Raw genomic sequence first — 20,613 nt, 5'->3', positions numbered from 1 at the left:
GCTTTTGCAGCCAGTGTCCCTTCTCTAGGGACTCATAGAGGTGATGGGCCAAGGCTGTGTTTTGGATGTCAAGTCGATCAAAGGTCTTCAGCCAGAAACTGGGAGAGACATGAGAGAGGGAAATTCTGGCAGGAGACTGTACAGCAGAAGTGACTGATCAGTTCTGATTTTCTTTGCAGCAGCAGTTCCTTTGGCCACGCCAGCAAAGGTGGAAGCAGAGAAGCCAGTCCCTAGACGTGCTCCCAAGAGAAAGCGCACTCCGGAAGACTCAGACGAAGACCTGGGTTGCCCCAGACCCAAAATCCGGCGATTGGAGCATGGTGCCAGGAGGTAGACCCCACAGCATCTTGCTGGCTGAGGCACTCTGAAGAGAGGGCAATGGTTTAACTGCCTAAGGCAGCGAATGCCTCTTCCTGCAGTGACCCACCCCGTCCCCCCACTGCCCACTGCCACAGATCACAACCTGCGTCGTTCTGTTTGAGCCTTCCTCAGCCAGGAGCCTCCTGCCACACTAAATGGCCAAAAGCAAGGAGCCTCAGAAACTGAGGTTTGAAATGAGAGTCTGCCCTGAACATCCCAGGGCTGAAGCTGGCCTGGAAGAAAACGTGACGTTCCTCTGCTCAATCCTCAGGGGCCCCTTTGTCAGCTGAAGACAGAAAAGTCTGCACTCTGCGAGCCGAGAAGAATGCAGGAGCAGAGACAGGGTGCAGAGAAGCCTTAGCAGTCTACCACATGGGCTCCTGCTCTGAGCCATTGTCAGCGGCCACCACCACAAACCAGGGGGGAGCTGGGTTTTTTGAAACTGAAAGCAGCAATCTGTGGCTTCCCAAAGAGCCTCCTGCCTGGGGTCTCAGGAGGCAGGATAGAGAGACCCAGGAAGACCTGCTCCCTGAAGCAAGACCAGGATGGAGAGTCAAGCAGCACGCACCCTGCCCCGAGGTTCACATGCTCCTTTATTCCCAGCCCTTTCTGTCCCCAGGGGGGTCCCTTACTGCTCAATGTTTTTCTGTAACAGACTTCTGGGGTCGCCAGTGCTCACACTTAGGTCACTACCCCTGTGCTAGGCACTCCTGCTACCCAGGAAAGCTTCCAAAGGCGGAGCAGCTCCAGGGGTGCCAGGGATCGGAGCAAACACTGGAGAGGCTGGGGATGAAGGAGTTTGGGCACAGTCCCTAAAGCATCTCAGTGGTTGAGCTTCTGTGAGAAGGCACATCCCCTGTGTGTGTGTGTGTGTGTGTGTGTGTGTGTGTGTGTGTGTGTGTGTGTGTGTGTGTGTGTGTGTGTGTTGGAGGGAGGGGGTCCCCAGAGGAGGCAGCTAGGGGGAGGGCCTGAGGCTGGAAATGGGGAGTGGCGTGCGGCCTCTGAGCAAGCACAGGCACTTAGCCCTTGAGGTTTCTGGGAAAGCTAGAGTCACAAGGACCACGAGATAAGGCAAGTGTAGCAGCAGAACCCAGGTGCCAGGTCTTTCCTCAGAACCTATACTTCTTCACGAGGTCAGGCCTTCCATGCTGAGGTAGGAGGGATCCTGGCCAGAAGGTCGGCCAGCAGCTCTGGGAGGAAGGTTGCTGCGATGGGGGCTCTGCTGCCATGGAAATGACTTCATTTCCTTCTACTCAAATAGCCTACTGACTGGGTTCCTGCTCTGTTGAGGAAAAGGGTCGTTGACTCTCCCCAGAAGGTGTTCAGTTCACATCCCAAAAGTCCCTCTCTTCAGGCCCTGGGGAGGTCTAGCAGCTCCTGAGGGCACTCTTTCCTGAGGCTGGCTGACAGAAGTGGGGGGGGGGGGGCGGTTCCTGAGAGTTCCCGGGTGCTGGTTGAAGTCCCCAGAGAATGGTCATGCAGGTTGGGGAGTCAAGTAGGTGGAGAGAGAAGGTCGGGGGCAGAGGGCCCCTTCCTGAATCCAGAGCTCACAAGGTTCCCCCCCCATTTCCAGAAACTCTCTCTTCCCCCACACCAGCCCACATGGCCCCGTACCGGGAAACCGGGAGCCCAGAGCACCTGTGGCCGCAGAGACACTGGCACGCAGCCCTCGGAGTGGGCGGGGCCGGCTGCAGGCAGATGGGGACGCGGTGTGCTCCCGGGAGGCCTCGGGCTGAAGGTGGCCCTCTGAGAGAAGCGGCCCAGCTTGGCCAGGAAGGTTAGAGGCGGGGGAGAGCAGCCTAGGGCACCCCCTCGGAGCAGTGGGAGTGGGAAGAGGCGCAGGGGCGGAGGGAAGCCGCGACGGGAGGCGAGTGGGCTCTCAGCAGAGGCCAGCTTAGCCCGCGGGAGCTGCCTCTGAGCAGGGGGCGGGAGGGCAGTGCCGCCCCGGGGCTGCCGGGCTTCGCGGATCGCGGCTCTCGGCACACGGCTCGCAGGGCCCTGTGACTCTGTATCCCCTCCCTCACCCCGCCCCCCTCGCGAGGCCGCGCCGCTGGGTGGCCTGTGTGGACGGGCACAACCCCATCGCCCGCCCCTCTCACACCCGCCTCTGCCCACCTGCCTGGTCCTGCGCAGCTTGCGGCCCGGGGGCCTCGAAGGTCCCCGCGCACTCAGCCAGCGGCCTCTGCTGTGTCTGCTGCTGCGGCCGGGAACCCGCGTCCAGACCACGCCGGGCACCTCCAGCACCCCGAGTCCGCGGGAGCGCACGCGGGCCATGAGGCGGGACTTCCCGTTTGTGGACGGGGGGCGGGGGGGGGGCTGCAGTGTGTGGGCTGCTGGGGGCCGGTGGGGGCCTAGCCTGGCCCTGGGCAGGGGAGGAGGTCCGGAGCATGCAGAGCTAGTGGGGGAGGCTCCCTCACACCACCCCTGGACGTCCTCTCCATCATCTATGGATGCCCTTCCCCTTCTCTGTCATCCCCTCCCTGGTGGGAACCCCTCAGCCCAGGCCTCAGCTGCTCCTAGTATAGTCTGTGTGACAGTGTGAGGTGGGGGACCCCCCCGGCTGGCCCAGGCCAGGCAACGTGTCCTGCCTGATCCCAAGACCTAAGGAGCCCACCCATTTGCCTTGACCTCCCTCCAGCCACAACGACATGCCCCTGGTCCTGAGGCAGTTTTACCACAATGGGCTCCAGGATGTTAATCTGTGCAATTTCAGCCATGGCCAGACCAGCTTGGACAGGCTGAAAGACGGTCTCGTGGGTGCCCAGGTACCAAAGGGACACACAAGGTGCCACCATGGCTGCTGGGGAATGTGGGGCAGTTTGGGGGCCTCAGAGACCACAGGTGAGTCACACTGGAACTAAGTTACCACAGTGGCCTAGAAAGTGCCATGCCATGGATGCTGGGGGCTACAGGGGTCACAGTGAGCCAACCTGACGGGCATCCAAGTACCACAGAAAAAGCAACGCATTCCATGTGACTTCTGGGCACAGCGAGTGCTGTGCCAGCTGAGGAGGCTATGAGAAGCCCAAGGAGTTCCAAAGCCCAAACCAAGCCCTGGCCTTCCCTCAGTTCTGGTCAGCCTACGTCCCATGCCAGACCCACGAACGGGATGCTGTGCGCCTCACCCTGGATCAAATTGACCTCATCCGCCTCATGTGTGCCTCTTATTCTGAGCTGGAGCTTGTGACCTCACTTAAAGGTAGACGGGGGACTTGGCTGGTAGTCCAGAGGTTAACACTCTACGCTTCCACTGCAGGGGGGCTCGGGTTTGATCCCCAGTGGGGGAACTAAGAGCCCTCATGCTGCGCGGCACGACCAAAAAAAAAAAAAAAAAGGTAAACAGACTGGTGGTGGTAGGTGCTAGGGACTTCAGTAAGCTACCCCTGCCTCTGAAAATGATCATCTGACCTACCTGCCCCCAGCTCTCAACAATACCCGGAAGTTGGCTTGCCTCACTGGTGTGGAGGGCGGCCACTCACTGGACAGTAGCCTCTCCATCTTGCGTACCTTCTATGCGCTGGGTGTGCGCTACGTGACACTCACCCACACCTGCAACACGCCCTGGTGAGCGCAGTGCAGATGGTAAGGGCCCAGTGAGGCAGGGATCTGCCCAAGATCACGCTGTGGCCCAAAGCAAGTTTACCCCTGGGATCCGCCCTGAACCTGGGGTGGGGAGGGGAATGGAGGTTCGCAGAACAAGACTGAATCCCCAGAAGGGCCCTCCTACTGCCAGGCACAGCCCAGTTTGGGTCCCTCCTCTTGCACCAGGGAGTTGCAGGTGTAGACGGTTCGACAGAACCTCTTTCTAGGCTCTTGTAGCCAAGTCATGGCCACCAGTCAGACTGCCTCCTGGCCATCCTGCAGGGCACAGAGCTCAGCAAAGGGTATCCACCCCTTCTACAGCAATGTCAGTCGGCTGACCGGCTTGGGCGAGGTAAGGACCCGGGTTCCATACCCTGCCCCACATGAATGTACAGCCCCGCCTGTTCCCTACAGATAAATGCACACAAGGTAAATGCAGCCCTGATGCCCTCTCCCCATCCTGTCCCTGCAGAAGGTGGTGGCAGAAATGAACCGCCTGGGCATGATGGTGGACTTGTCCCATGTCTCGATGCTGTGGCACGGCGAGCCCTAGAAGTGTCACAGGCACCTGTCATCTTCTCCCACTCAGCTGCCCGGGGTGTGTGCAAGAACACTCGGAATGATCCTGATGATATCCTGCAGCTTCTGGTGAGAGACTGCCCTGGCCCTCAAACCTAAAGCAAGAGGTTCAAACCGGGAGCCCTTGAACCTGAGCCTCTTCTCCCTCAATTTCCTCAAACCCCAGGTTAAATATCTTCTGCCCCCAAAACCCACGGTCCACAGCCCCTGAACTCTTGAGCCCGAGGTGGGGGTCTAGGTGGTAAGATACTCCACCAAACCCGGAAACCCAGGGCCAAGACACCACCCAGACCAGGGCTGCGGCTCCTCCATTCACACAAACCCAGAGAGGAGACGACTCTGACCTCAACACCGTCCTCACAGGGGCCGAGAGCGTGAACAGGCAGCTGGCTGTGCTGGGGGCCAAGCTGCCTGTCCACCGGTCCGCCCCTGCAGAAGAAGAACGGTGGCATCGCGATGGTGCCCTTGCCGTGCGGGTGCTGCAGTGCAACCCGTTAGCCAGCGTGCCTACTGTGGCAGGTGAGCCTCACCCTGGGCTCTCTGAAAACTCTGATTTGGAGCTGAAGCTGGGTCCAAACTTGGGGAGGACTTCAGAAGAGCCCCAGTGGTTTGACCCACCTGTTGGCAATAGGTACAGCTCCCAAAAACCCAATAATGGACGGTACACAGCACCTTGGTGCCATGTGGAACTGGAGCCACGGAATCAAAACTGCGGTACTGATGGGTAGCAGGGAGGCTGTCAGACACAGAGCCCGGGTGCTGCCCATCGGTGCCTCTGCAGGGGCTCCTAAAGCGCACTGCCCCGACCTCTGGCCAAGGGACTGGACAGCTCCTTAGGTCTCTGGGGTCTTCATCAGTTGTACTCTTGTTCCTCTCTCATCCTCCACACCCGGGGAAAGGAGCCCCCACAGGTTCTCAAGGAGACTGGGAGGCAGGGTGAATCGTGGGTGGGAAATGGCCCAAACAGGGGGCTCTGGGGTCCACTCCAAATCTGAAGTCCAGTCTAGAGCCAGCTGGGATCACTTCAGATCAAACCTCAGGGCCCTCTAGTTGGTACTCTCGGTGCCAGGCCACGAAGGAACTGGACTGTTTGGCCTACAGGCTGCAAAAAGGGGAATCAACAGAGGCCAGTCATCACCCCCACCCCTGCCCTGGAAGCCCCCCACTGCTGACTTCCCATTCTTCAGATCACTTCGACCACATCAGGGCAGTCACTGGATGCAAGTTCATCGGGATTGGCGGAGATTATGACGGGGCTGGCCGGTGAGTGCTTCCCCATGGCTTGTCTCGGGCTGGCTGGGCAGCAGTGGGGCTTTCACAGCCACCGTGCCCACCACACTGTGGTCCTCATGGCCTTGACCATAGCCTCAGGTGTGCTGGCCCAACTGGTATCTCCCCTCTCCCAGGGTCTGCTTCCTGGGCTCTCCTGTCTGTTTGGCCCTACTCTAGGTCATCATATTTGTCTAAAACACCACACAGAGCTCATCTGCCCAGCATCTGCGCCCATCCAGTGCCAGCAGACCCACGGCCTCTGAGCAGACTCTTCGCAAGGTCTGGGCTGGGCTGACCATCTTCTCTGCCTGCAGCTGGGTCTGTGCATGCAGGGGGGTCAACCCAGTTCTTAAAAAGCTTTTCTTCTCTTTATAAATGGAGGCAAAAATTGCATTCAGTGAAAGGCATAGAGATCTTAACAGTACAAGTCAATGAGTTTTGACGAATAGTCGAGGCGCTTTTGGGGCCTTCCTCTGAAGGATGAAGAGGAGTGAATCATTTACTCTCTCCAAGTCTCCATTTTCCATATCTGACCAGGGCTGGGGTTCAGTGGACCCTGGACACATAGGGCTTTGGTTCTGACTCAGGACCAGGGAACAGGTCTGAGGCCCAATAGCTGGCTGGCTGGCGGCCACACAGGTTCCCACAGGGGCTGGAGGACGTGTCCATATACCCGGTACTGATAGAGGAGTTGCTGAGGCGTGGCTGGAGTGACGAAGAGCTCTGGGGTGTGCTTCGAGGAAACGTGCGGCGGGTCTTCAGACAGGTGGAACAGGTATGCTGGGCTGGGCAAAAGAGTAGCTCTGAGCAGGTGGTCTGAGCAGGTGTACGTGGGGGTGCTGTGAGAGGTGCTGCCCGCTGACTGCCGCCTCCAGGTACGGGAGGAGAACGAGGGACAGAGTCCCTTGGAGGATGAGTTCCCAGATGAGCAGCTGGGCAGCTCTTGCCGCTCCGTCCTCCCACGTCTGCATCAGAGAGAGGATCTGGCTCCAGACCAGAAACTAACCAGAGCTGCGGTTCGTGGGAATCCCATTTTGTCACCTAAGTGGTCATTCTCAAAATCTTGCCCCCACATGGGCCCAGGCCTCACAGTTATTGCTGCCTTCCCAGTCCTCGTTGTTTGGCTCTGGTGATCCAGTTAATCCTGCCAGATGTCACTTTGGCAGCCACAGATACCCCACAAAGTTTCCTTGCATGCGAGCACAAACATTTCCTATGTATTATTCTCTTCTGATAATTCTTTCAATGTATCCCTTCTGGCTTTGTGCAAAGCGATTCTTTGTTTTGTACACGGGGACCACATCTGGGAAAACATCGCCGCACCCTCATAAGTGACAGGGGGAGACCCGAACTGGCCAAGCCATGACAGGAGCTCGCCGCTGCTGAGCTCTACAGATCCCGCCCCTTCCACACAGTTTGCCAATTCCGCGGCGAGCTCATCTTTCTTGATGTTCTTCCCTTAGGAGACGTGTACAAGGCAGCAGGATTCTCAACCCGTTCCCCGTGGTCACTTGTGCTAGATGGAGCTTTGCAGTGTTCTGTGCCGGCCGTGGGCCGCTGGTGGAACACTGTGTGACAACTGCCTGCACAGGACTTCAGGGTTAATGAAATGTCTGTCTTCCCAGCCTGACGCTGCTGAAAACCACGCTTCCCAGAGAAGGAGAGAGATCCAGCTGGTCCACACCTGCATACACATTTGTTGACAGGTGCAGATGACAGCAGGCTCTAGCAGGACCCACATCAGCCTAAATTCAAGAACTCCGGTGCCAGCCCTTGACAGCAGCTGAAGGGGGGTTTACAAGAGATGCAACCTCGAACCATACCCTAGGCTGAATCAGAGGTGCTGCTGAAAGAAATAGGCCGTTGTGTCACTTTCCCGAAGAGTTTGGCCACGAGAGAAGTCCCCCAGAGCCCAGCACTGTGGGAGAGGCCTCACCCACAGAGCAGGGCAAGTGTCCCAGGCAGGGTGCCCCGCGCCCGGCACCCCGCCAACGCAGCAGGAAGGTGCTCCCCCTACGCCCCAGACAACGGGAGCTCTCCCTTCCTGAATAATTGAGCTTCTCATCCAAAAGAGGTTCTCTTCCCACCCAAACATTAGAGCTTCTAAATATTTCAGGATCCCTGGGTTGTAGAGGGTCACTCGCCGTGCCCTTTGGATAAATGAAGCCAACGTCAGCTGCTTCTGGGCTGGCCTTGAACAAAACCATCAAGGTGGAGAATCTCTGCTCCTGCCCTTCCTCCCGTCACCCCCCGTCAAGCCTTTCCTGCTGCATGCAATGACCCGGCTCTTTTGTGAGCAGGTGAAGAACACCCACTGTGCGTGCAGTTCTGTGGTCCCTGCAGAGATGAGGTGGGTGCGGGGGACCCTCAACCACGCTGGCCTCTGCTGCCATCCCCAGGGCCCTTGATATGGGCTTCAGCACAGCACAGCCAGCCTCAGGAGGCCTGTGGGACCACTGGGGCCCCGGTGGCAATCCCCTGGATGTTCCTGGGAACGCTCCCACGACTCCAAGGCGAGTCCTGCCAGCACCCAACTCCACCAAGCTGGCACTCCTTACCTTTTCCGGATTCCGTTCGCAGCTCCCTCCTCATACGCATTCTCAAAGCTTCCAAGAGGGGTGACCCCACTTCTCTGCTACAACTCCACCCTGAAGGCAGCCCCCGCCTGACAGCACCGCCCGCCCCCCCGGCAGGGCGGCCCTGAGTAGCTGCCCCTCCACGTGGACTGTCCGTTCCCAGGTCCCACGCCAGCCCGCCGAGGGGTGGAGCCTCCAGGAGAGCCGCTGTCCGCTCGCACTGCCCCAGCATCACCACCGCCACTTGCCGCCACTCTGCACTTGCCTCCTGTGTGCTTCCCCACCCCGGTCCCCTGCGTGGGTCCCCCGCTGCGCGTACACAAGCCTGTGCAGAGACAGAGCACAGCCACCAAGTCTGAGCCTCGCCGCTGACGTCTGTGCTTGGAGAGGCGGGAGGAAGCTGCTCCCCAGTCGGCTTCACCGCAGGGTCCTGGTACCCAGTCTGCCTCCAGCAGGGAGGTGATGGGACCCCACGGAAGGATGCCCAGAAGCTCTCCCGGCCTGCGGGGTCTGGGGCTGTTCAGCTCTCTAATGCTGGGTCCTTCGGAGATAAAGTCTTCAGTCACCTGCCTGGGCACCCCATCCCCTCTGAAGATACAAACTAAACCTCCTCCAGGGTCTTGGCCTGGAGGGAGGAGCCGCCCAGGGTCAAAGCCCATCCCTCTCTCTTCCCACCTCTAGACCTGTGGGAAGGGCTCAGGCTGAACTCCCGGTGCCTCTTCTCTCAAACCCTCAAATGATAAGAGAAGAGGTATGTCTGTCCACCTTGCAGGGTCCTTACTCCGCCTGCCAGTAGGTGACATGGTCCTGGAGGTTCTTCTTAAACTGCCAGTCTCACTGTCTTAGCCTCAGAGTTACACACGCCCAGGAAGGACCCCGGGTACACAGCGTCCCGTTACTCCCAACTCTACTCCTGAGCGTCAGGGTTGGCTGACAGCAGGGGACAACCCATTTCAGGGATTTCTCATTTCCAAGGGCTCTTGAATGCAGAAAGAGCCCTAAGAGTCAAAGGAATTTAGCTCCAGTGGTGAAGTTACAAGTCATCTGGCAAACACTTACAGCTGGAGGGCCAACTAAGCACCCCCTTAAATCTCACCACACAGACTCTGCTGATCCGGGCTGGCCGGTGTGGTTCTCCTAAGGTTGCTTGTGATATCTATCGATCATCTTGCTGTACCTCCCAGTTAAAGACACAGCCTTAGGAAGATGGCTGGACCCAGACCATCAGGCAATCATATTTACCCATTGACCTACCCTCTTCCTCCCTCCTTCCTCCCTCACTTTGGAAGCTTTAGCGAAACATATTCCACTTCCCACTTTAAAATGAAATCATTAGCCTCTAAATAATGCACCTTGCATGGATAGGAGGGCAGGCAGTCTGCACACACACCTGTGCTGGTCGCTCTGCCCAGTGAAAGGGAGGAGCAGAGTATTCCCCAAGGGGCTTTCTCGGAGCTTCGGAGGCTGAAATTTGAGGGTTGACGGGGTGTACACGTTAGGAAGTGAAAGAGAGAGACTCCAGCTGCGGGAGAGGAGGGGAGAGACTCTCAGTGGTCTTCCTAGGTAGTGAGCTGTCGGAGCGAGTGGCATTCCTCGCCATCTCGCCCATGAAACTGTAAACACAGCACATGTCTCTGTGTCCTTTTCCTAACAATGAATTATTTTTTAAAATATTTTAACTTTGTGTGTTGTTGTACAGGAGGGTGACTGAGGGATATATTTGAGACTAGGACCCCTAACTCCATGAATAGCAAAGTTAATAGCTGATGCAGCCAGGACGTTGCAAAGCCTCTTGGGACCCCAGGCACCCAGGATCGCTGTGCACGGAAGAGCCAGCTGCCCACTCGCTGCTCATCCCCCTGCAGGCTCCCCTGTCACTTGCTTACCTGGCCTCCTGTCTGTATGTTCCCTGTTGCAGCTCACGGTGCTTGACTAACTGAGCCCGAAGCATTCAGAGCCTCTTCTGCTGGGTGCACAGAGCACTGATCCCAAGAGCTGCACCACCAAAACAGGATTCTAGGGTCGACAAAATGGGAAATCTTGCACAGTTTATCCTCTTTCTAAGGATCCACTGTACTTTTTGTTAGTAAAGCCTCTTAGTTAACCTTTAAGAAAGACACCTGGGTTTTTTTCCAAACTCACTCAACTTTTCCCATAATGAAATTTTTATTAATATCCTGCAGACTTGTACTTCACAAAAACACTCAGGAAGTCTTTTCCAGAATCGTATAGGTCGTGTCTGGAACAGTAGTTCTCGTGCAAATGCAGCAGTGAACTTTGCATGACTGTTTCAAGGATGTTTAATTAAAGCCAAGGGCATGATTCCTAAAATGCAATTCAGTGAAGATCATTATACAAGGAAATAAACTAATATGGTTCAAGTAATTGGCCTTCTGGTAGACCAGTGAGAGGCATCTGCCTCAGAATGCCTACAGGGGTGGATGGGGCGGGGGACCTTGGATGGTCACTCCTAAAGGGCACACCTCTCCCAGACTTTGTAAGTACTGAACAGCCGACAATTTGAGGTTAGACTCTCAGAGGGAAATCAAAAGCACTGTTATCTTGCTTTAATAATTGAGGATAGGATCTATATGCTTTGGAGACGAGAAAAGCAAATGGCAGAGATGCCATCCAAGTAGGAAACTTGATGAGCTAATCAGTATTCTCCCCTGAATGGAAGTCTCTATCCTCCTCCAGGACTGAGGCAGGGACGGACTTGCCTGAGGTCATATAGTGAGTTGGTAAGAGGAGAAAGTCACATCCAGTTCCCTGACTCTGTTCAGTGATGACTCACCCTACCAACAACCCAAAGACCTCAGCTCTTCTTGAATATTTTGAACTGAGTTGTGGGCTTGTAAGGTGCCCAGAAGTTTTTTATGGTTTTGTTTTATTTTTATTAAGTAGCTGGAAGTCTGAGACCACGGTTGATGCACAACCAGAGGAAAGGGAAGGAAAAGAGGAAAAAGCAGATGAAGTGCGTCCTCCTGAACGCTTGCTATTTTGGTTTCAAACTTCACTTCTCCGTACTCTAACCATGAAAATACCGATGGTCATGGTGATGGCAGTGGCCGTTATTTACTGAGCCCCCACTCTGTACTATGTCCCGTCTTAAGCAGGCTCTCTTGATTCTCATGCTGGTTCTGTCTCACTTTTCTGACTTTTAAACCTTGGAATGTCCCACCCACTCCTCTTCTCCGTCCTCAGTCACTCCCTTGATGATCTCATGCAGCCCCAAGATTTTTAATGAACTACACACTGATGATCGTATCCCAGCCCCGGCCTCTCCCAGGGCCCCGGATGCTCACACGCCTCTGTCTACCCATCACCTCCACTTGGGTACCCAACAGACAACTGCTGCTTAATGTGCCTGAAGCCAAATTCTTGGTTCCTGCACCCCACAACCAAAGGGTTCTCCTTTCACCCAGTTCTCCGTTTCAATATGTGACAACTCCAGTTTACCCATCGTTCAGGACAAAATCGTTTTTTTAATTGCAAAAGTGTTGTTTCTTTTTTCTTAAATTTTTATTGGAGTAGAGTTGATTTACAATGTTGTGTTAGTTTCAGGTGTACAGCAAAGTGAATCAGTTATACAGATATATATATCTGCTCTTTTTTAGATTCTTTTCCCGTACAGGCCATTACAGAGTATGGAGTAGAGTTCCCTGTGCTATACAGTAGGTCCTTATTAGTTACCTATTTTATACATAGTAGTGTGTATGTGTCAATCCCAATCTCAGGACAAAATCTCAAGGTGTCTCTTTGTGTCTCACTATTCACCCAACCCACTCCGCATATTAGCTCATCCTACAGGTTCTACCTACAGAATATTTCCAGATTCTGACGGTCACTTATCACCATGACCACTGCTGAAATCCAAGCTCTCTTCCTCTCTCACCTGGAGATGCAATCACTTCCGACCTGGTCTTTTGGCTTCTCCACTTACAGTGTTGTTGTTTTTTTTATTGGAGTATAATTGCTTTACAATGTTGTGTTAGTTTCTGCTGTACAATGAAGTGAATCAGCTATAGGTATACATATATCCCCTCCCTCTTGGACCTCCCTCCTCCCCCCCATCCCACCCATCTAGGTCGTCACAGAGCACCGAGTTTACAGTCTTAAAATCTACTTTCCACTGAACAACCAGAGTGGTCCTTCTAAAACGTACATCAGGTCATTTCTCTGCTCCAGGCCACCAGTTGTTTCCCATCTCACTTAGAGTAACCCTGCAAGGCTGCACGATCCAACCAGCCCCTGCGCACGTGCACACACACACCCCCTCTCTGCTCTCTTCTCCTTGAGCCCCACTTTCCCACCCCTCCAGCCACACAGAGCTTCTTCATGCTCCTTGAACTTGCCAAGCACTCTCCCACTCCAGCACCTTTGACTTGGTCTTTGCCGTACCTGGACATCTATATGGCACCTCATTTTCTTCCAGGTTCTGTTTAAGTATCATCTTATCAAAGATGCCTTCCTTGACTTTTAAGAAAAGTCGTCCCCACATGCATACACTGTCTCCCCTACCCCTCACCCCGGCTTTATTTTTCTTCTAAGTATCATAACCACCTGACACAGATGTCATTGCCGAGTTTTTCGTCTTCCCATGTTAGACTAGTAACATCCGAAGAGGAGAGACTGTTCTGTTTACTGCTTGATTTCCAGCACCTAGAATACACCAGAGTACATATTTATATCTTTATATTATTTGTTAAATCAATGAGTGCGGGTACCGTGATCCAATTTTACAGATGAAGAAACAGAGACTCTTAGAAGCTGATAATCTGCCAAAGACCAGTAAGCAGTAAGTTCAACCAGTAAGTTCATCAGACACTGGAGTCTTTGCCTTGGTTTCCAGTCCCCTGTGGTGCCACCACGTCCATCACATTCACAACAATAAGGCATCTCCTTCTCCCGACCTCTCTTCTGCTGCTTCCGGGAAACAAACTGCTCTCGGAAGGTGTGGTGGGGAAATGCACAAACCAGCAACAGGCAGAGAGAAGTACAGGGTGTGTGCGGTTTTATTGGTGCCACACACCCGGCCTCTTCTGTCTCTTGTAATCGTTCTGATTACAAGTTCTGATAAGTAATCAAATTGGAAACAATTAAAGACAAAGAAAAATTATTGAAAGCAATAAGGGAAAAATGACAAATAATATACAAGGGAACTCCCATAAGGTTAACAGCTGATTTCTCAGCAGAAACTCTACAAGCCAGAAGGGAGTGGCATGATATACTTAAAGTGATGAAAGGGAAGACCTACAACCAAGATTACTCTACCCAGCAAGGATCTCATTCAGATTCGATGCAGAAATCAAAAGCTTTACAGACAAGCAAAAGCTAGGGAATTCAGCACCACCAAACCAGCTCTACAACAAATGCTAAAGGAACTTCTCTAAGTAGGAAACACAAGAGAAGAAAACGACCTACAAAACAAACCCAAAACAATTAAGAAAATGGTCATAGGAACATACATAGCGATAGTTACCTTAAACGTGAATGGATAAAACGCTCCAACCAAAAGACACAGGCTTGCTGAATGGATACAAAAACAAGACCCATATATATGCTGTCTACAAGAGACCCACTTTACACTTGATCTTAGCCAAAAGGCCGAGAAGCGATAAGAGGCCCACTTTAGACGTAGGGACACATACAGACTGAAAGTGAGGGGATGGAAAAAGATATTCCATGCAAATGGAAATCAAAAGAAAGCTGGAGTAGCTATACTCATATCAGATAAAATAGACTTTAAAATACAGAATGTTACAAGAGACAAGGAAGGACACTACATAATGATCAAGGGATCAATCCAAGAAGAAGATACAACAATTATAAATATATATGCACCCAACATAGGAGCACCTCAATACAAAGGCAACTGCTAACAGCTATAAAAGAGGAAATTGACAGTAACACAATCATAGTGGGGGACTTTAACACCTCACTTACACCAATGGACAGATCATCCAAAATGAAAATAAATAAGGAAACAGAAGCTTTAAATGACACAACAGACCAGATAGATTTAATTGATATTTATGGGACATTCCATCCAAAAACAGCAGATTACACGTTCTTCTCAAGTGCGCATGAAACATTCTCCAGGATAGATCACATCTTGGGTCACAAATCAAGCCTCAGTAAATTTAAGAAAATTGAAATCATATCAAGCATCTTTTCTGACGACAACGCTATGAGATTAGAAATGAATTACAGGGAAAAAAACGTAAAAAACACAAACACATGGAGGCTAAACAATACATTACTAAATAACCAAGAGATCACTGAAGAAATCAAAGAGGAAATCAAAAAATACCTAGAGACAAATGACAATGAAAACACAACGACCCAAAACCTATGGGATGCAGCAAAAGCAGTTCTAAGAGGGAAGTTTATAGCTATACAAGCCTACCTCAAGAAACAAGAAACATCTCAAGTAAACAATCTAACCTTACACCTAAAGAAAGTAGAGAAAGAAGAACAAACAAAACCCAAAGTTAGCAGAAGGAAAGAAATCATAAAGATCAGAGCAGAAATAAATGAAATAAAAACAAAGAAAACAATAGCAAAGACCAGTAAGACTAAAAGCTGGTTCTTTGAGAAGATAAACAAAATTGATAAGCCATTAGCCAGACTCATCAAGAAAAAGAGGGAGAGGACTCAAATCAATAAAATCAGAAATGAAAAAGAAGAAGTTACAACAGACACCACAGAAATACAAAGCATCCTAAGAGACTATTACAAGCAACTCTATGGCAATAAAATGGACAACCTGGAAGAAATGGACAAATTCTTAGAAAGGTATAACCTTCGAAGACTGAACCAGGAAGAAACAGAAAATATGAACAGACCAATCACAAGTAACGAAATTGAAACTGTGATTAAAAATCTTCCAACAAACAAAAGTCCAGGACCAGATGGCTTCACAGGTGAATTCTATCAAACATTTAGAGAAGAGCTAACATCTATCCTTCTCAAACTCTTCCAAAAAATTGCAGAGGAAGGAACACTCTCAAACTCATTCTATGAGGCCACCATCACCCTGATACCAAAGCCAGACAAAGACACTACAAAAAAAGAAAATTACAGACCAATATCACTGATGAATATAGATGCAAAAATCCTCAACAAAATACTAGCAAACAGAATCCAACAACACATTAAAAGGACCATACACCACGATCAAGTGGGATTTATCCCAGGGATGCAAAGATTCTTCAATATACGCAAATCAATCAATGGGATACACCATATTAACAAATTGAAGAATAAAAACCATATGATCATCTCAATAGATGCAGAAAAAGCTTTTGACAAAATTCAACACCCATTTATGATAAAAACTCTCCAGAAAGTGGGCATAGAGGGAACCTACCTCAACATAATAAAGGCCATATATGACAAACCCACAGCAAACATCATTCTCAACAGTGAAAAACTGAAAGCATTTCCTCTAAGATCAGGAACGAGACAAGGATGTCCACTCTCACCACTATTATTCAACATAGTTCTGGAAGTCCTAGCCACGGCAATCAGAGAAGAAAAAGAAATAAAAGGAATACAAATTGGAAAAGAAGAAGTAAAACTGTCACTGTTTGCAGATGACATGATACTATACATAGAGAATCCTAAAACTGCTACCAGAAAACTGCTAGAGCTAATTAATGAATTTGGTAAAGTTGCAGGATACAAAATTAATGCACAGAGATCTCTTGCATTCCTATACACTAATGATGAAAAATCTGAAAGAGAAATTATGGAAACACTCCCATTTACCATTGCAACAAAAAGAACAAAATACCTAGGAATAAACCTACCTAGGGAGACAAAAGACCTGTATGCAGAAAACTATAAGACACTGATGAAAGAAATTAAAGATGATACCAACAGATGGAGAGATATACCATGTTCTTGGATTGGAAGAATCAACATTGTGAAAATGACTCTACTACCCAAAGCAATCTACAGATTCAATGCAATCCCTATCAAATCACCAATGACATTTTTTACGGAGCTAGAACAAATCATCTTAAAATGTGTATGAGACACAAAAGACCCCGAATAGCCAAAGCAGTCTTGAGGGAAAAAAACGGAGCTGGAGGAATCAGACGCCCTGACTTCAGACTATACTACAAAGCTACAGTAATCAAGACAATATGGTACTGGCACAAAAACAGAAACACAGATCAATGGAACAAGATAGAAAGCCCAGAGATAAATCCACGCACCTATGGTCAACTAATCTATGACAAAGGAGGCAAAGATATACAATGGAGAAGACAGTCTCTTCAATAAGTGGTGCTGGGAAAACTGGACAGCTACATGTAAAAGAATGAAATTAGAATACTTCCTAACACCATACACAAAAATAAACTCAAAATGGATTAGAGACCTAAATGTAAGACCGGACAGTATAAAACTGTTAAGAGGAAAACATAGGAAGAACACTCTTTGACATAAATCACAGCAAGATCTTTTTTGATCCACCTCCTAGAGTAATGGAAATAAAAACAAAAATAAACAAATGGGACCTAATGAAACTTCAAAGCTTTTGCACAGCAAAGGAAACCATAAACAAGACGAAAAGACAACCCTCACAATGGGAGAAAATATTTGCAAACAAATCAACAGACAAAGGATTAATCTCCAAAATATATAAACAGCTCATTCAGCTCAATATTAAAGAAACAAACATCCCAATCCAAAAATGGGCAGAAGACCTAAATAGACATTTCTCCAAAGAAGACATACAGACGGCCACGAAGCACATGAAAAGATGCTCAGCATCACTAATTATTAGAGAAATGCAAATCAAAACTACAATGAGCTATCACCTCATACCAGTTAGAATGGGCATCATCAGAAAATCTACAAACAACAAATGCTGGAGAGGGTGTGGAGAAAAGGGAACCCTCTTGCACTGTTGGTGGGAATGTAAATTGATACAGCCACTATGGAGAACAGTATGGAGGTTCCTTAAAAAACTAAAAATAGAATTACCATATGATCCAGCAATCCCACTACTGGGCACATACCCAGAGAAAACCGTAATTCAAAAAGACACATGCAGGGCTTCCCTGGTGGCGCAGTGGTTGAGAATCTGCCTGCTAATGCAGGGGACACGGGTTCAAGCCCTGGTCTGGGAAGATCCCACATGCCGCGGAGCAGCTAGGCCCGTGAGCCACAACTACTGAGCCTGCGCGTCTGGAGCTTGTGCTCCGCAACAAGAGAGGCCCGCGCACCGCGATGAAGAGTGGCCCCCGCTCGCCACAACTAGAGAAAGCCCTCGCACAGAAACCAAGACCCAACACAGCCAAAAAAAATAAAAATAAATAAATAAATAGCATTCCCTTTAAAAAAAAAAAAAGACACATGCACCCGAATGTTCATTGCAGCACTATTTACAATAGCCAGGTCATGGAAGCAACCTAAATGCCCATCAACAGACGAATGGATAAAGAAGTTGTGGTACATATATACAATGGAATATTACTCAGCCATAAAAAGGAACGAAATTGAGTCATTTGTTGAGACGTGGATGGATCTAGAGACTGTCATACAGAGTGAAGTAAGCCAGAAAGAGAAAAACAAATATCGTATATTAACTCATGTATGTGGAACCTAGAAAAATGGTACAGATGAACCGGGTTGCAGGGCAGAAGTTGAGACACAGATGTAGAGAAGAAACGTATGGACACCAAGGGGGGAAAACTGCAGTGGTGTGGGGATGGTGGTGTGCTGAATTGGGCGATTGGGATTGACATGTATAAAGTGATGTGTATAAAATTGATGACTGATTAAAAAAAATAAAAAATAAATAAATAAATAAAAAACCAAAAAACAAAAAAAAAGAAATGTAAGGGATGATTCTGAAGAGTAGGCTGTCTTAATTAAGATGCAGTTGTTCAGTTTTTATAAACATGTGAATTCCTTTTAAGCTTGACTTACATTTCTTTCCTTTACTTGTCAATATACTTTACTACATAATGATTTAAGCAGCCATATACTGCTTTTAATCCCAAAGAAGATGTACTATTAGCATAAAATGTAGTATTTTTGAGCGCTTTAATTCAGATCTATTTTTGTTTAGTTTTTTTTTTTTCAGATCTCCACACTGAATTCAATTTCTTAAGTGTGTATTGCCTGAGCCACCATGTGGGTCATTTTTCTTCATTCTAATACTATTAGAATGTATTAGAATGAGAAAAATCATTCCTAATACTATTGAAACTTGTACTAGTCAGTGTTTTCCAGAGAAACAAAACCAATAGGAGATATTTTTTAAATTTATATTTGTATTTTTATTGTATAAAGAGATTTATTATAAGGAACTGATTCACATGATTACAAAGGTTAAGAAGTCCCAGGATCTGCAGTCAGCTGGAAACTCAAAAGAGCTGATGGATTTAGTTCCAGTCTGAAATCTGGTAGACTTGAGACCAAGAGGAGCTGATCTTTCAATTCAAGTACAAAGACTAAGAAAGGAAAAAAGACCAATGTCCCAGCTCAGCACTCAGGCAGGAAGAGTTCCCTGTTATTCTTGGGAAGGTCAGTCTTTTTATTCTATTCAGGTCTTTAGACTGAATGAGGGCCACCCACATTAGGGAGGGCAACCTGCTTTATTCAGTCTACTGACTTCAATTGTTAATCTCATAAAAAAAAACACCCTCACAGACACAAACAGAATATGTTTGACCAAATATCTGGGTACCCTGTGGCCCAGTCAAGTTGACACACAAAATTAACCATAACATAATTTGAGCATATCCTTCAGTTTGGCTATTTTTCTTCTCCAAATTCTGACTCTCCGGGCATAGTGAAGGAAAATGGAAGGGGGCCACACAGGGACCACAACTCAGGATGGTCTTCCTGGTCCTTAATCTTAGGAAACCATGTGAAAACAGTTTCCACCATTTTTAAACATTCTCAATATCAGTTCTGCTGAGTTTTTGCCTTTTCTACAGAACATAAAATGCTTCCTCACCTACCCATTTATGCCACCAATGGCATAGGCACCCAGAGGGTTTGACATGCATAAGTTTCATTACATGATTGGCTCCTTGAGCTGATCTTACCAGCCTCTATGAAGATTCTCTCAGTTATCTCCTCTTGTTCCCAACCAAGCATAACAATCTGAACAATCCAACCCATTCAGGGCCTCCTAATAATTACAGCAATTATGTGCACACATTCTACCTTTGGGGTCTGTTTTTATTTTTCAAGTCAAAGATATGTCTATTCTTTATTTGTCTATTTGACCCCAAATTAAAGATTCCACCATAGTGCTGATGCCTGATACAATTAATCTAATAGTGCTTTTCTGATCAATTTTCTTGCATTAAGTGAAATGCCTTTAAATGTCTCAAATAAATAGGATATGAATAACAAACAATAGCCTAGAAATTACCATTTTGAGAAAGAAAAGAACTTAGAGTCACTAAGAGCCAAAATCAAGAGTTCTTATTCTACGTTTATATGAAAAAAGAATAGTTTGTTGCTTATTTCTATATATTAATGATACCAAGAAGCCTTTCTACTCTCACTAAAAGTAAATGATGCAATCTGTATGATTCCACTGGATAAAATTCACCTGAATGGTAATACATTACATAAGGCTGAAATTGAACAGAAGAGGGAAGGCACCACTGTCAGCTCCTCCATGGTTTAGAACCCCATTCTTCTCTCAGATTCATAGTTGTTCCTAACACTCATATCATGCTTCTGTATATCAACAACTCTTCCAAACACTTTACATCTATCAGCTCATTTATCTTCAGAACAATTCTATGAGATAAATATTATTTTCATTCCTATTTCACATGTGAGGCAAAAGAGGCACAGAGAGGTTAAGTAATTCATGTAAGTCACACAGATAGTTTGTATAAGAGATGAGACTCAACCCAGGGAGTATGGTTGCAAAGTATACGATATTAGCCATACTGCATATTCCCTTTCTATCATGTACCACACATTGTAGCTCTAGTCTAACATGCAATCCAAGTTAGGCTACCAGCTTTGATCTGTATATGAAATATCAGCAAAGTTTCATTTCCTTCTTAATTTTTAGATAAAGAATAAGTATAAGCAGAAATTAAATATTTTCTTTCTGCACTCCATCATTTTATCCTTGGGAGCGTGCACCCCTTTTGGAGCCCTCTGGCTAAGACATCTGGCCCATCTTCATCTCCACAACACTCTTGCTACCTGTGAAATTCCTTGAATTCCTGTTTTGGAAACTCTGAAACAT

At 48.6% G+C, this 20,613-nt stretch overlaps 1 long non-coding RNA gene and 1 pseudogene across 5 annotated transcripts in view; one reads left to right on the top strand and one right to left on the bottom strand.

Annotated features, from left to right (window-relative positions):
* The window catches only part of LOC309606489, a 49,943-nt gene that overhangs the window by 6,303 nt on the left and 23,027 nt on the right, over positions 1-20,613 (bottom strand). For 2 of the 4 annotated variants that reach the window (XR_014231876.1, XR_014231877.1), the window contains 3 exons: positions 12,933-13,031; positions 10,256-10,385; positions 8,689-9,891 (listed from right to left, as the gene is read on the bottom strand). This is a non-coding gene — a long non-coding RNA (uncharacterized lncRNA). The remainder of the gene's footprint in view (positions 1-8,688; positions 9,892-10,255; positions 10,386-12,932; positions 13,032-20,613) is intronic. The other 2 variants (XR_014231878.1, XR_014231879.1) reach the window with 1 other exon arrangement.
* On the top strand, positions 1,963-7,247 carry LOC309605865 (dipeptidase 2-like; annotated as a pseudogene). Its single transcript, XR_014249648.1, has 10 exons — positions 1,963-2,069; positions 2,999-3,125; positions 3,430-3,559; positions 3,783-3,924; positions 4,225-4,294; positions 4,415-4,590; positions 4,957-5,040; positions 5,709-5,784; positions 6,433-6,568; positions 6,669-7,247. The product of XR_014249648.1 is annotated as a dipeptidase 2-like (transcript).

Source organism: Balaenoptera borealis, assembly GCF_965194805.1.
Source record: "Balaenoptera borealis genome assembly, chromosome: 11".
Classification (NCBI taxonomy): Eukaryota; Metazoa; Chordata; class Mammalia; order Artiodactyla; family Balaenopteridae; genus Balaenoptera; species Balaenoptera borealis.
Note: the sequence above shows the minus strand (reverse complement) of the source record. Positions and strands in the feature narration are given on the sequence as shown.